Here is a 15,742-nt window from a genome sequence, read left to right as displayed (position 1 = left end):
TAGTAATGAAAGCTTTTAGAGCAGTGTTTATTTGTTTTTTAACACACACAAAATATTCATGAGCAAATTCATTGATATGTTTAAAAAACATGTATGTTGTTTGGAATTTTGAAATCCTATAACATTAGTTAGAACCATTGACCTTGGCAAATATTGCAGTTGGGAAAATTGAGAAATACACTTTTCTAGTTTGGGCTGGCCAACCCCATACAATCCAAGCCCAAGTTCACCTCAAAGCACACTTTATAATGGGTTTGAGTCTGGCAACCTACCCTGCCAATCTCCCTATTCCCCAAAACACATGTTACCAACTCACCTTGGGAGTAAACCTCACAGAAGTCAATGGGTCTTCTGAGCAAGCATGCTGTTGACCTTGTAAGCATGGAAAGTTTGCTAGAGGTGGAAACCTGTAGTTGAGGAACAGGACAGGGCTGCATCAGGTCACACACTACCTAGGCAATACTTTACTGGTTGGCCCTACAGCAACACATAGTTGTCAGGTCCTTCTGGACTCCCCAATACATTGCCTGCATCAACCATGCCCTCTAGAAGGTTAATAAAACATTGTGGCAAGCAATAGAGCGCCTAGGTAAGTGTGTTATTTCACACCTGTGCATAAAATTTGACAAAATTGACTTTTACATACCCAATGGTGTACATTTATCTCTTGCTTAAATGAGTAATGGTCACTCAATGTGTTATAGGGGCATGGAGGATTGGCTGCAGCTGTAGGCTGGATTGTGGCAAGAGGCCAAAAGGAGCTGTTCCAGGTGACAAGTAAGGCATTGAGTGCAATCTTTAATCCAATACTGGGCTTGACGTGAAATGGTGCATTATCCCAACCTCAAGCAGGTGCAATCTCAGGGTACCCTGTTAGAGGGGTCTAAGTTGAAGTCTCTGTCCAGAAGCCGTGTGGGGCAGATGGACCATAGAGCTTCCAGCAGAGGCCAGGGTTCTGCCACCTCAGTTGACCTGCATCTTGACATGGTCCATACTCCAGCCATGCTCAAGCTCCAGACCTCCATCAGGAGGCTGATAATGGATATATACTTAGTGCCTAAGCCAGAAGGTTGTCTTTTTGAGTTTATTCCACCCACCATTGAGCTCCGGCCCAATGATTGCCATTGGTTTGATTTGAATTAATTTTATAATGAATGATTTTAGAGTGTTGTGTTGTACTGTTGTACTGTTTTATTGTTGTTAGCCACCCTGAGCCCGGCTTCGGCTGGGGAGGGCGGGATATAAATAAAATTATTATTATTATTATTATTATTATTATTATTTTATTATTATTGCCTTTGCCCATGGGGTTGGGTGAGGGTGTGGTGAGTGAGTTCACAACCTGTAGGCCTTGCACTTAAGATCTTGATGTTATGTTCAACAGTCTTTTCATAGCATGCTTCATGGAAATTCTAGTTTCCTATGTATCCTGGTACAATTAAATGAATTGGGAGACATACAAAATTACAACTCCTGTGAACCCTGTCTTGAAAGGACATGAGAATGTTTCTTCTAAGGATATTCAGGGACATCCAGTTATTATTCATCAGCTAGCTTTACTCACCACCAATTATTTCTTTTTGCAATGCTATGTTTCACTGGGAATGGGAGATCTTGGAGAGTAAGAAGATGCACGCTTTGGTCTTTCCAAGTTTTTTTGTGGGGAGAGTTTACTCATGAGGATTAAAAGAAAAGGTTTCCCCTTAAAGTCAAGATCCCTCAAGCATCATTCTAAGGCAATGGAATTCCATACCTCTATTACTAATAGCTCCGGGGGGGGGGGGGCAAAAAGTTTGAGACTTTCATGAATTTATCCTTTTATGACTCATTTGGAAGACAGCACAGGCTAAGAAATCTGAACATTAAGAAAAAAATATGCAAAAGGAAGGGGAAGCAGAATTGATTTTATATAGAAAGACAAATTTAAATACAGCCCAAACAGATACAGTGGTGTGAATTCAGACTTGCTTGCTTGCTTGCTCACTGACTGACTTACTTACTTATTGTGTGGTGGTTATAATAAATGATGACTTAGAAGACCTAAATATATCCGATTACCAGGAAATGGCATGGCAATTTTCATTCTTCTTTCCTGCTTCAAGCTATTTTTTTGTGAAAGAAATATAGAGTTAAACTTGATGTATTCTTTAAAAAAAAGAAATCCATTGTTGCTATTTTTATGTCATTGAGTAGCAGGGAGGAAAAATGACATTTGCAAACTGATGCTTACTGAATCTTTCTGGCTTCCCTCCTTATTTTAAATTATGAAAGGTTTCGTTATGGTACTATTTTTATGCTTTTCATCGAGATGTTATTTCCTCTCTTAAATGTTTTCCACCATCAGTTACCACAAGCAGTGCATTAATGAATTCCTATACTGCGCCTTGGGTAGGGTTTCAGGTATGGATTTGATTATAATATTCATCCTGAAATACCACTGCCCAGTGGGTGGAATGGTTATTATTTTAATAGAATATATACTTAAAAACGAAGGAAAACCATTTCAGAAAAGCTGCATTTATCAGGTTTAATAGCCGGAGGTAGGTGACACCACACAGGTCACATAAACATTCCACATGTCAAGAATTGACTTTAAATGAAAGATCTCACACTGCAGTGCTCATTTTTATTTGTTTTCCTGAAGCTGTTTATAGTGAAGACTGCACATTTTTTTGTGTAACCGTAAGTAGTAGTATTCAATCAAGAGACTCATTATGCTTTACTGTTCTTGTGAAAAGAGGTATTTGGGTGTTTAAGAGGTGATGAAGGATAAAACAAATATAGGAACAGTTGGATTTAGTTACACCTGAAGTTTTTCAGTAGCATATTTAATGTCACAGTTATTACCGATATTATCACATCAATAATAATGACATTTGTGGTGTTCAGTACCTTCAGTTTGTCATGTATATTTAGATCCACAAGCCATGCTTTGTAAACTGCTAAAGCTATCAGGTGCAAATATAGAAATGGTAGTATTTTATTATTGGTAATTACATTAATATTGACACTTGCTTCTGTGCAGGGGCAGTGCTGTTCAATAAGGGGCCACCTCCCCCCACCCTTTTTAAAAGTCAAGTTCCACAGCATCATTGCACCTCATATTCACAAGTATTTACAGATGGATTATCTCAGGTTGTTTGTCTATTGTTCAAACAGCCCTCTGACATCAAATTCATAAATCTGGTGTTCAGTAAATAGAACAAAATCAATGTCCCTGTGTTTCCTGGCTCAGGACCAATGAGAACATGACAAGGCTGTTAACCTTGTTGACACATTTGAAACAATAAAATTTCTGAGAACTGCTATAATGGTAATATCTGTTAATTGCTCTCTGTTGTCTGATCTGGGTATATCAGCAGTTGCTGACAGGGATGAAATGGGAACATGACAAAACAGCTCATTAGCTAACTATAAAATATGATATATATGTATCCCCCCCCAAAAAAAAAACCTCTTCAGGAATGTTTGTCAACCTTTGGCCATTATTTGTATTCATACTTTTTTTTTAGAATGAGACATTGATTTACAATATAAAATGCGCAAGACTTTTTTTTGATAACATCCATACAATATTTTCTAGAGGGCTGGAAGAAACCCAATGTTTCGTTATCGCCTTTACCACTGGCAAGTGGTACAGATGTGCAGCTGGCTTGAGGGATCAACAAATTAATAGTTTTTGTGGCTGTTTTTTCTAAAGAATGCTCTGACCTGTGTTCTTGAGTCCTGACTTTTTTGGCATTATCTCTAAGGGGGACAAAGCGTCGTCAGCAACCTCGAAACAGACTTATGGTTTCATTTCTAAACTCACGAACAGCTTGTTATCTGAATTAGAAAGGCTGATACTTCCTATAAATGTCAGGCAGTCAGTAAAAACTTATAGAGGAAGTTTTAGAGACTGTAGTAAAAAGTCATAGAGTCAGCTTTAAAAAGTAAGGAAATAATACGGTGTGTGTGTGTATTTTTCTCAGACAGCCTCTTGTAGATTTAGCTCAAGATGTCCTCGACCTGAGTATTCAACAAGATATCAGATATATAGCAAACAGTATTACTTGGCTCTTTCAGCATTTCTTAAAGCATTCTGTGTGACAAATTTTCCCCTCTGGCAAAAAGGGGAAACATTTTCCATAGTCTCTCTTTCCCTTAACATGACATAGCATGACTCCAATTGCTTTATGTCATGGCTGATAGAAGCAGGGAAAATCTCTATTCGGTATAAGAACACTAGCTTGTCAAATATAGAAGATCCTATTTTGCATGTTGTAAATTAATTAGCTTTACCAAGCTAAGAAAACAAAGCACTTTTTATTTTTAAAATATCATTTAAAATTCACACATCATTTCCGCAGCAGGATGCTCAGTTTATTATTTTTAAATGGCCATGTTGTTAGCATTTTCTGCTTGTGCATAATGATGTTAGGGAAAAATTGGCTTTTATTAAATTAAAACTCTCTTTCATATAACAAAATAATATTAGTTCTTCAAAATCTGTTGGCTTCTTATAGCTGTTTTCTTTGTAGTGTTTGGCATAAATATTTGAATACATTTTGTCAGTGGCAAATTTTCATTTGTCCCCTGTTTTAAGAGTCGTGGAGCTAATTTCTAGCTCTGCATGCAGAACACCCTTTGTGGATTTTTTTCTGTACCTTCCAGACCTAACAGCCATTGACAAACACAAATGTTTTAGTATTAGTTTGTAACAAAAAATTAAAATAATAATAATAATAATAATAATAATAATAATAATAATAATAAATTCAATAAGGGACAGCTGAGAACTTATTTACACAATAATTAAAGTAAGGAGGATTTGCACTAAGCAAAGGTTGGAAGGGTTTGGGCAAACAGAGCAGTGACCATGTCATTGCTGTGCCTCAGCAAGACATATAGCATGATCTTATGCGTATTTGCTCTAAAGTAACTTGAGTTACTTTTTTTGAGTTAAGGGATGCATGTGGCGCTGTGGGTTAAACCACAGAGCCTAGGACTTGCCGATCAGAAGGTCGGCGGTTCGAATCCCTGCGATGGGGTGAGCTCCTGTTGCTTGGTCCCTGCTCCTGCCAACCTAGCAGTTCGAAAGCACGTCAAAGTGTAAGTAGATAAATAGGTACCACTCCAGCGGGAAGGTAAACGGCGTTTCCGTGCACTGCTCTGGTTTGCCAGAAGCGGCTTAGTCATGCTGGCCACATGACCCGGAAGCTGTACACCGCTCCCTTGGCCAATAAAGCGAGATGAGCACCGCAACCCCAGAGTCAGTCACGACTGGACCTAATGGTCAGGGGTCCCTTTACCTTTAACTTGAGCTCAGTGGGACTTACTTCCTTGTAAGTGTGCCAAGGTTTGCTGCCTAATCTTGATTCATACATTCATCAGGAGATGACACTGAAATAGTCTGGTGGAGAAATGTAATGAGATCCTCCCGTCCACACAGCTTTTGTCCTGTGGCATGGAGTCCACCACATGATTGCACAGTGGCCTGGTTCATATATTTCATTCCATCCATTTTGCAGCAAAGTCTCATGGAGCAGCAACTAATATGGAAGTCCTTGTGTGGGTTGGAATTTATCTGCATGGTGGAAAGGAGAGGGGAAGGGCCACAGTTCAGTGGTAGAGTGCCTTGCATGCTGAAGGTCCCATGTTCAATTTCCAATAGCTCTAGATAAGGCTGGGCGAGATCTGTCTCTGAAAATCTGAAGAGCCACTGCCAATCAGTGTAGGCAATACTGAGCTAGATGGACCAGTGGCCTGACTCATCATAAAGCAGTTTCCTATGCTCCTGTGAAAGGATAATACTGCCCTCCTCCAGGCTATTTCATCGATGCCCCTGGCTGAATATATAAAATTCAGCTTAATGAATGGCTGTTATACCTTGACCTGGCAAGTTAAATGTGAGCTTATTTTACCATGTTGGTTTCATGCAATGAATACATGATGAAATGCACTCACTTCAGTGGCACCTCCAGGTTTTGAGAGAACCTTGAGTAAGGTGTCCAGAAAGGGCCTTCCTCCCAGGCCTAAGGCACTGGGCTCTGAACGGTTGGCAGGAGTGGCAGATCAGCTCTGCCCACCATGTGCCACCATTACGCCCTGGGAAGAGGAAGCCTCAGCCTCAACAGAGATGGCTGACTGAAAAGGCACCCAAATCAGTGCTGCCTCTCTTGAGGCTGCGTCTCTCCATCATGAAAGAGGGAGATGCAGCAGCTGTGAATAAACCTCCTTCATTGAAAGTGGAGTTGGCTGGTGCACAGCCATGGTGTCTCCCTCTCTTCGCTGTGTGAATCCATTTTGTGTGAGGAGGACAACCCATCTCACTTCATTTATCCATTTGATATGTGTAAAACAAAGCCGTCAAGAATGTGAATAGTCCTGTCATAACCTAGTTTATCAGAAAGCTAATATTATGCATCTGTTTTTGTTATAGTTGGCTGTTAGGAATGCACCACAGTATAATGACAGATTAAGTCACACTATGCCGAGCTTTCTTCCAGATTTTTAACTTGATAGAGATCTGCTGGCGGTTCATTTTATGTCATTCTAGATTGCCAGAACATGTTGGAATCGCAAATAATACAATGTCGGTAAACAAGCACGCATTATGAAAATTGAGGAAATAATGTCAGAAAGATGCTTGGCAGAAGTGTCTAATCCCTCTCCAGCATACTTCTGCCATAGTGGAAAGAAAAGGTCCTCCTGCTCAACCATCATTTTCTTTTCAAAGGAAACATCCATATTTATTCATTTGGCCATAAAACTTTTATGAAAAATGTTTGGTTTCATTTCCCCACTCGACAACTTAGTCTGTTGCTGGCTACTGGTTGCAGCTGGCAAGACTGTAATGAGTTTCCCCAACACCTTTTTTATCTTCCTGTTTGTGACAGATCTGATGCTACATCACATTGGTATCACTTAGCATTGTCCAAACTGCAACAAGTTTGACAAGCAGCCACCAGTGCACCAGCCAATCTTTTGGCCACTCTGGAGACACTTTTCAGGTGCAAACATACTCCACTAAGTACTGTTAAAGACTTCTAGACTAAGCTCAGGTCCCATGTGGTTAGCATAAGCATACCTTCTCTTTGCCACACTTCATGTGATAATGTTTGGAAGAACTAAATCCCAGGCCAGGCAGGCAACACAACTACTTCCAACAGCTGCTTCAACTTGTTTGCAGAGCCAAGATTGGTGGTTGAGCCACTTCCGAGCTAGGGAGGAGGTGGGGTTGCGGGCTTCACGCCCCTCCCCACACACGCAGGGCCTGGCTTTCAGTCCCCGTGATACCAGGGGAATCCTCGGACGCGTCACCACCCCGGCCAGCCAATCGGCTGGCCCGGGAGGCGTGGCCAGCTCTATTTAGGGCCTGCGCGGCCGAGGATCTTCCTCTTTCCCGCGCCTCAGCTGATCAGGTTTTCCCTCCCCTCCCACCTATTAGGCTAGGCTCTCTGACGTTGCTATGGACTTCAGTTGGTCTCCTTCAAGGTAGGAATTTTTCCAATTGGCAGACTGGCACCAGCCACTTGGTTTTCGCCTACCTCGTAGCAAACCGTCACAACTCCCGGGATGGGCGGCTAGGCATTGGTAGGGGTATTATTATGCTGATGAAGGGGGGGAAGGAAGCGCCATCACCTTCCCCCAAAACAAAGGGTAGTCCAGTAAAGGATTCCGGGGGGCGTGGCCTTGTTCTAAGCCTATGGAGGTGTGGGCCCACGGCACACCCCCGAGCGGTGACCACGGGGGAGCTCCTAGTTGATGTGCATCAGCGGGACTCCCTCTACTGGTTGTTAACCCTTACCGGTCTTCAAGCAAGCGGGCTGAAGCTGGTTAGTTGATAGGATCAATGCCTAAACCAATACTGCTCAATTCCTGTAATCAATAAAGTTGTGGCCTAATTTGACCCATTAACTTGAATTCTTGTGTCTCATGCCTTTATTTCTGAGGGGGAGGCGGGAACTTGCCACACAACCATTGTGGCTACCTACTAAGGCCCACATTACCAAGAACCTGTAGTAACCAGCCCTACTGTTCATCTGTATTATTTTTTTTAAAAAAATATCATTTTTATTAACAGGCCAATCAAATCACATTAATTCCAAATCACATTAGTTCCAAATTATACAGCCAGATTTTTAAAATTTTGTTGGGGGTACCCATACTTCAAGCTCCGAAAGGGGATCCAAACATCACTCTTGCTGCTGCTTTAATTAAACAGTTCTATCCAGTTCTGTCCAGATAGTCTCTTTGTTATTTTCCTCATCTTCTTGTTGTTATCATATATTCCTTTCTTTGTGATCTCTGATAATCTTCGCAAGCGGGTTGAAAACAAACATCTCCTGGGAGGGACCACCAGGTGGCGCGTTGGAAGATGGCCGACAATAACATCTCTCTGACCCACACGAGGTAGTTTAGGGCTGCTATGGGAAGTAGGCAGCCTTCCCTCCCCACCAGGATGTGGTGGGGCCCTGTCTAGCCAGCGGTGTTCACAATGCACCCCCTGATCCGAGAGATGGGGGTGCTGAACACTTGGCTCGAGCCCTCGGTGAAGTCAGCTCTTCCTGACGCCGATTCCAATTAGCGCGTGCTGGTTGCTTCAGCCCGGAATTATAATTGGAAACAGATGATTGGAAATTAGGTTGAAGCACATATATCAAGTAAAGCTCGTCGATGAGGCTGCTGAATAATGGATCTCTGCGACCAAGAGTGACGGAAGGATAAGTAAATCTTTTGATGTGTCACCACCAAGAGACCATGTTTGGAATGAAGGGGGGGTGGAGGAAAAACTCTTTCTTCTTCTTTATATGATGTGACAAAAATAACCCTCCACCCCATAAAGAAACAAGATCATTGCGTTTTTAAAGAAACATAAGCAGGATTTTAAGAACTGTGTGGGAGGTGGAAAACAATAGGAGAGAAGATTGATGAACGGTGAGGAATTTTTATGACGCAGTTAAAAAATGGCGTCTCGCCAAGACAGGCTGCCGGAGAAATAGAGAAGGGGGAGGAGAATCAGGAATGTCGGAAAGAGAAGGAGTACGGAATTGAAAGTTTGACCTGACAGAGCCCCCTGATCTATTTAATTTATTTGGCTTGCCTGGAAAAACAAAGGACAAATTGAAGATCAATTTTGTTTACGGAGGTGTCGAACAGAGGCTGTCCTGAGCTGATATAGCTTCTGAAGAGTATAAAACCCACACAGAGAAGCCAGCTTTCAGTCTGCTTGTGAGAATCATCAGAGATCGCAAAGAAAGGAATGTACGACTACAACAAGATGAAGAAAAATAATAAAGGACTATCTGGATTGAACTGGATAGAACTGATTAATTAATGCAGTAAAATAAGTGATGTCTGGACTTATCCGGAATTTAGGACTCGTGCGGAGCTTGATATATGGGTACCCTAAAAAAAATTAAAATTTGGCTGTATAATTTGGAACCGATGTGATTTGAATAATGTGATGTGATTGGCCTGTTAATAAAAATTATTTTCAAAAAAAAGAAAACAAACATATCCTGTGTGGGTTTTACACTGTCCAAGAGTCATATCACATAGAGGACAGACGCCATTTCCACACCTCCGTTAAGAACATTCCCACAGTCTGTCCATTGATTTCCACAGGCTTGCCAATCTATATCTCAGGGGGCCCTACCAGGTCAAAATCACATTCCGATAACCATACATTCACATTCCAATGACCCTGGTCCTCCTCCCCCTCGTCCTCCTATGGGCAAGCCTGTCTTAACGAAACTCCATTTGTAACTGCGTCATAAAACTTTCCTTCCATTCCCCGATGTTTCCACCAGTCCTCTCTTTGATCAGTAATTCATTTCCACACAGTTCTTGATCTCCTGCTTGTGATTAGTAATTTGCAACGATTCTTCTCTCTGGAGGGGAGGGTTATTGGTACTCACATAAGACAAAAAAAAAAAGTTTTTTCCTCCCCGCCTTTCCGTTTCACTCCAACATACCAATCTTTTAATGATGATTCTTCACTTGATTTACTGTCCAGCTCGTCGCTCCGCTCACAGAGATCCCATTAATCAGCAGTCTTTACTCCTGATCTTCACTTGATGTATGTGCATTAGCTTCTTTCCAATTATATATTTCCAATTATATATTTCGAGCTAATGCGAACCAGTGCGTGATTAGAGACAGCGTCAGGGAGAGCCGACCTCACCCGAATGCTTCGTGCCAAGTGTCCGCACCCCCTTCTTTCGAATCCGGGGGTGAATTATGGACACAGCTGGCAAGGCAGTCCCCCCATTCCCTTGTGGGGGCAAGGGAGGCTGCGTACTCCCATATCAGCCTCTTAATTACCTCGTGTGGGTCAGAGAGATGTTATTGTCGGCCATCTTCCAATGCGCCCCCTGGTGGCCCCTCATCTGTATTACTTTTGCTGCCTGCTGCCTCTGTCCTCCACAAGTAGCTGGTGGGGCAGTGTCAAGTGACACTGCTTACCTGGCTTCCTGACACTGAGGTTGCTCCCAGTGACCAAGATGGGTGGAAGAAAGTTGGCAAGGAAATTGGCACAGTGCAGGTGCCCCGGTGCCCTAGTGCTGCACCTGCCATGCACTGACTGGGGACCTCTCTCACACACACACAGGGGTGCTGTGCATCCAGAAGCCCACAGAGCAGCTCAGCTTTTGTTCCACCAGCCCAACTAGGAGATCTAAGAGGAACCAGCTTCCTGCTTCCCAGTGGACACCAGATAGCTCTGATAAAGTATTCCCATTTTATAGGCAATTAAATTTATACAGACACAGCCCAATTGCTATCTGAACTAAAAAAAAAGCCATTTCATGTACTGAGTTCACTCTTTTCACCACCACCACCCCTTTTTAAAAAAACCACATAGGCTAATCTTTACACAGTCATATATTAATTTCACTGATCTTTCTCCCTCCCTATAACCTTTCCATGAACTGTACACTGAATTCTAGGCAATGCATGAAATGCAAAACAGTGCATGCAATTCAAGCCACTTATTAAGAACTTACCAGCTTCACCAGAGGTATTCCTTTCTCTCCCTCTTCCTCTTTGTTCTACAACACAAAGTATGAATCTCAGACTCCGTTCTCCTGTTACCTTAATTGTGATCACTGCAATTTAGGTAATCTTTGAAGTGGGACTCCCTAATCTTCCCCACAATGAGATTTGTGAGTTTCAGGCAACCTCTGAAATTTACAGAACACCCCAAGGGTGAGTTCTTAAAGAGCCCCACTTGAAACATTGTTTTAACTGTGGGGAATTTAAAGTACAAGGCATGTGTGTTTCTGCAAGCCAAACTATTTAAGCAATTTATAAATGGACTCTCCAGTCTATGCTGTGCTGAATAATCTTAACAAGAATTATAATAGGAATAATGATTTCTAGTGTGGTGCAAGTGGGAAGCAATAGCACTGTTTTTTCCATTTGAAGTTTAACAGCTACATAAAATTCAACAAATTCTCTGAACATCTGTCTGCCATCAGTTAAGTAACAACTGAAGCATCTACCTGATAAAACAGAACAGTGTGATACTTCTGATAGAACTGCACTCCTATTCAAAAGCTTGGTTGGTTTCCTTGGAGGGGATAGCTTCATTATTGCTTCTTCTTTAAGTCTTCATTACATAGTTTCCTTTTTAATCATCTAGTTCTCTGTCAAACTCTTCTCATTTGGACAAGCTCTGAAAACACATCCAACTCCTAATAGATTAATAAGAATTCCCTTGTTCAAAGCCATCCAGACACAAGGGGTACAAGATAGCTACATTTGCTAGTATTCTTTGCTATCATTTGAGCTTTTTTTGTTGCTAGTTTGAAGTTACTTGGAACTATTCTTAGATATATTCTAACTGTAATAAGAGAAGTATGGTTGTCATTCAGAATATGCTGTGTGCAAAGAACATGACTCAATAGAAGGTGTCCCATTAGCTTAAATGGAACTGCTGTGTGAAGTATCTACCACCATTTGCCTGATGTCAAATTATATTCTTTGGTCCCTTGGCAGACCAAGGAATATAGGCAAGAGCAGAATAAATGGCAGAATAAATGGCAAATAGTGAATTAGTCATCATGGTATTTTATACATACTGCAAGGTGAGGTCATATTTCTCTGTGTGCAAAGAACAATCAAGCAGTTTATGCTCCTGCATAAACTATGAATCCTTACTGCACTTGAGATCATGCTGATTCCCTCACACAGTGCACATGATTTATTTTAAATAAACTTTAATGACTGCAATCTGTGAAATAATAATATTTCATCAATATCTGCTGGAAGGAATAAGGCGGGCTTTGTGAAAATATAATCGAAACACAATATTATTCACTATTCACTCATGTTGAAATATACGGGTATTCTGTATTGATTTAAATGTGAAGGGATTAATGTTAGTATCCACAAATGAGTTGAAAAATGAATAAAAGCATTTTGGCAAGAAGTTTTTAGCCCATAACAAAGCAACACCTTTCATTAAACAAAAGGATTTAGTCCACTTTACATGCTACTAGAGCATGAATAAAAATATTTTCAAAGCTATGCAAATTGATGCTGAATATGTCTGGCTTATTTCACATTGAAATGTATTTAAAATATTTGTACATTACCATTCACACAAAAGATTTGATATCAATGATATGTATTTAGGGATGAGCAAGTTTCCCACATTCCTTTCATTTATCATTCCATGGAGTTATTCTTCCCTCAGTTCTGCTCCACCTAATTCTGGATTAACTATGAGAATGTTCAAAAACCATTCATGAATTTTATCATAGCTCTAGCATTTTATCTTGCATTGATAGCATGTTGCTCGTCCCATCTTAGCAGCCTCCTGACTCCTTCCCAGCCCATAAACAAAGAGACTATAGGACTGGAGGAGGCTAGAAAGAGGCTGAGGTGCAGCTTCCAGGTATCTGTGAAAGGTCACAACTGTGGGAAGTGGAGGTTATAAGAGAGAGGGAGAAGATGTTGGCGGGAGGTTGCCAGTGAGTGGTTGGAACACGGATGGCTACTTTGCTGGAGTTGACTGCCCTTGTTGTCCTTGAGAGCTACTAGGCCAGGGTTTGTAAATGTCAGGTCCAGATGCCAAGTACATCTATCCAGGCCTGTCTGTCAGGCCCACAGGACTCTCTGTGACCTCTTCCCCAGGCCTCATCCCCTTTTCCTAAACTATACCAGCCTGCCTCTACATCAGCTTTGATTGGTTTTGCTGACCTGGAATGTGCCCTTGAACTTGTCACGTATGATGGCGTTTCTAAGGTACGGAAGGTACAGAAACCATGACTAGCTTATAGAATCTAACAGGAGTTTTCTCCTGTGTTCTGTGTTGCTGGAAATTTCTCAAGGGAGCAGAAACGCAGCTGGGATGAGCTCAGTGCATTACCTATTTCTCAAGGACAAACTGCCTTCGGGCTGTCTATAATTACAGGCTGAAGGGGTCTCATGTTATTCTCTCTTCTCTTTCTTTCCTTTCTTTGTACTGTTTTTACTTGCTCCGTGTACATAGTACGCTTAAGTTTTATTTGAGAACTACCGGTATATCTTGCTGCAACTGGATTTTAAAGAGTTTTTAGTTCCAGGCATCTGGAATTGCTCCACCAAATTTATTTTTGCCTTAGTAAAACTTTTACTAATGAAGTTTACAGAGTCTGAATCTTTTTGGAACCACGTGTCATTTTGGAACTATCTACTCTACTACCAATCAAGCAGGCATGCCTCGTGTCGCTTGGGGAACCAACCCTGACGGAACTTTGCTAGTACATCTTGGTTGCCTGGATGAAAGGTCAAGGTGTGGGAGTGTAGAAAAATCTGGTTTTTTGCATGGCCAGAGTGCAAAGGTAAACCACTCAGACAGTTGCTTCCAATCAGTGTTGGTAGTGCTGAACAAAGATGGGGTGATAATCTGAATTGTAATAGGGCACCTTCCTCTGTTCCTAGGGCTTCCTGGAACAGTCCTGAACAGCTGAGAACAGCTTGGTGTAAAATGACCACCTCCTCTTTGCTCTGACTCCTTTGTAGATGAGAAAAAGCAGTCAAGTTATGCAAGAAGAAAGAAAATGCAGCCATGTATGACAAAGAAAGATAATACTTCAGAGTGCTTTGCAGCAATTTAGAAGCCCATAACTGGAAACAATTACTGTAGACCCTGCAAAATAAGTATAAGTCACCATAATATGTGGCAGAGCAGAACTGCCAAGCTAATAATAAAACCTGCAAAACCCACCTTTAAAAAAATGACAACAATGGTAAACAGATTTTAAATCTTCTTTAAATAATGTATGTGAGCAAACTATAGCGTTATTACAGCTGGCTGCTCAGCATAAATTAATTTGCTTTTCATCTGAGCAGATAAAGAAAAGTTTTGTTGTGCTCTGAATTTTTAAAAGGCTTCTTCAAGCTGACAAAGAAAGATGCCTTTTTGACAGTGAAAATGACTTAAAATACTAGTGATCGCTCCAGAGTTATTACTAGAGGATTTTTAATTTGTTCTCTTCATAAATGTTTCATGGCTGACTTTAATTTCATTTTGTCTGAATCCATATGGAGACAGGCTGAGTTTCAAAAACTTCCATTTCTGAGAAGAAAATTAAAAAAAGGAAACTGTTTGCCTCTGCAACTTGAATCAGCTTGTTTTAGACTTTCAAAATTAAGTAAATTGTATTTTAAATATTTTAGATTTGCATTTTGTATTGTTGACATAGAACTTGGCATCAGGCCATGTAAAATGCATGCTGCAATAATCATTGCTTTTGAGTTTGCCTAAAGGAAATTAGCACATCCAAAATCCAATTTAATGCTCTGATATCATTTAAATTATTTAACAGGCCCATAAAGAAAACTGTTCATATGGAGAATGGAAGGATGAAGCTTTCAATCATTCTTTATTCCCAAGATATTAATATGTTGTAGTGAACTGTTAAAAGAGGAAAAGTTATTTCCTGTTATTTGAATAAGTTCTAAACTAAACAAAAGCACCAAACTGAAGGTAAACAATTAGTATTAAAAAGCAGGCTTTGCACAATATACAAGTTACCTATTTTATGCAGACCGATAATAGAGCATTTAAATTCATGTGTCCTGCTATGGCAAAGCAATCTTTATGTGATAATATGTTTGCATATTCAGATTATCCTTTTCAGCCAATTCATATGGAAGAGTGTTGTGGGAGTGGGGGTGACATATACAGATTTCACATTACTGTATGCTGTACAGCACACATTTCCAGATAAGACTTGTTTTTCTGGCCCATACTAAAGATTAAGTTAGTTTAGCAAACTGTCTAGTGTGTTGCCAGCCGCATACGTCTTCAAGACATGGTGATGGCAGTGTTCCCTTGTTGTTTGTCCCCAGTGCCAAGTAATCAGAAATGTACTTCTTTTGAGAATCCATTTTCTCTTTCATGGAGGGTGGGGAATAATAATGATAGTAGTAGTAGTAGTAGTAGTAGTAGTAGTAATTTACACACTTTCCTTCTCTTTTAAAGCTATCTAAGCTAACAGCCGCTTTAGCTATGGTGGCGATTTGTGCATCATGAAACGCATCAACAAAAAAGAATGCAGATTTTATGCAGCTGATTTATATACAGTGGTACCTCTGATTAAGAACTTAATTTGTTCCGGAGGTCTGTTCTTAACCTGAAACCGTTCTTAACCTGAGGTACGACCTTAGCTAATGGGGCCTGCCGCCGCAGTGCCACCGCATGATTACTGTTCTCATCCTGAGGTAAAGTTCTTAACTCGAGGTACTACTTCCGGGTTAGCGGAGTCTG

The 15,742-nt window shown here is 40.9% G+C and overlaps 1 long non-coding RNA gene across 1 annotated transcript in view; it reads left to right on the top strand.

Moving 5' to 3' along the window:
- LOC310742587 overlaps window positions 1–15,742 on the top strand; it is a 93,993-nt gene that overhangs the window by 51,235 nt on the left and 27,016 nt on the right. Inside the window, exon 3 of the long non-coding RNA XR_014538586.1 lies at window positions 705–777. This is a non-coding gene — a long non-coding RNA (uncharacterized lncRNA). The remainder of the gene's footprint in view (window positions 1–704; window positions 778–15,742) is intronic.

The sequence above is a fragment of the Podarcis filfolensis genome (genome assembly GCF_964270895.1).
Source record: "Podarcis filfolensis genome assembly, chromosome: 9".
In the NCBI taxonomy this organism is placed as follows: Eukaryota; Metazoa; Chordata; class Lepidosauria; order Squamata; family Lacertidae; genus Podarcis; species Podarcis filfolensis.
Note: the sequence above shows the minus strand (reverse complement) of the source record. Positions and strands in the feature narration are given on the sequence as shown.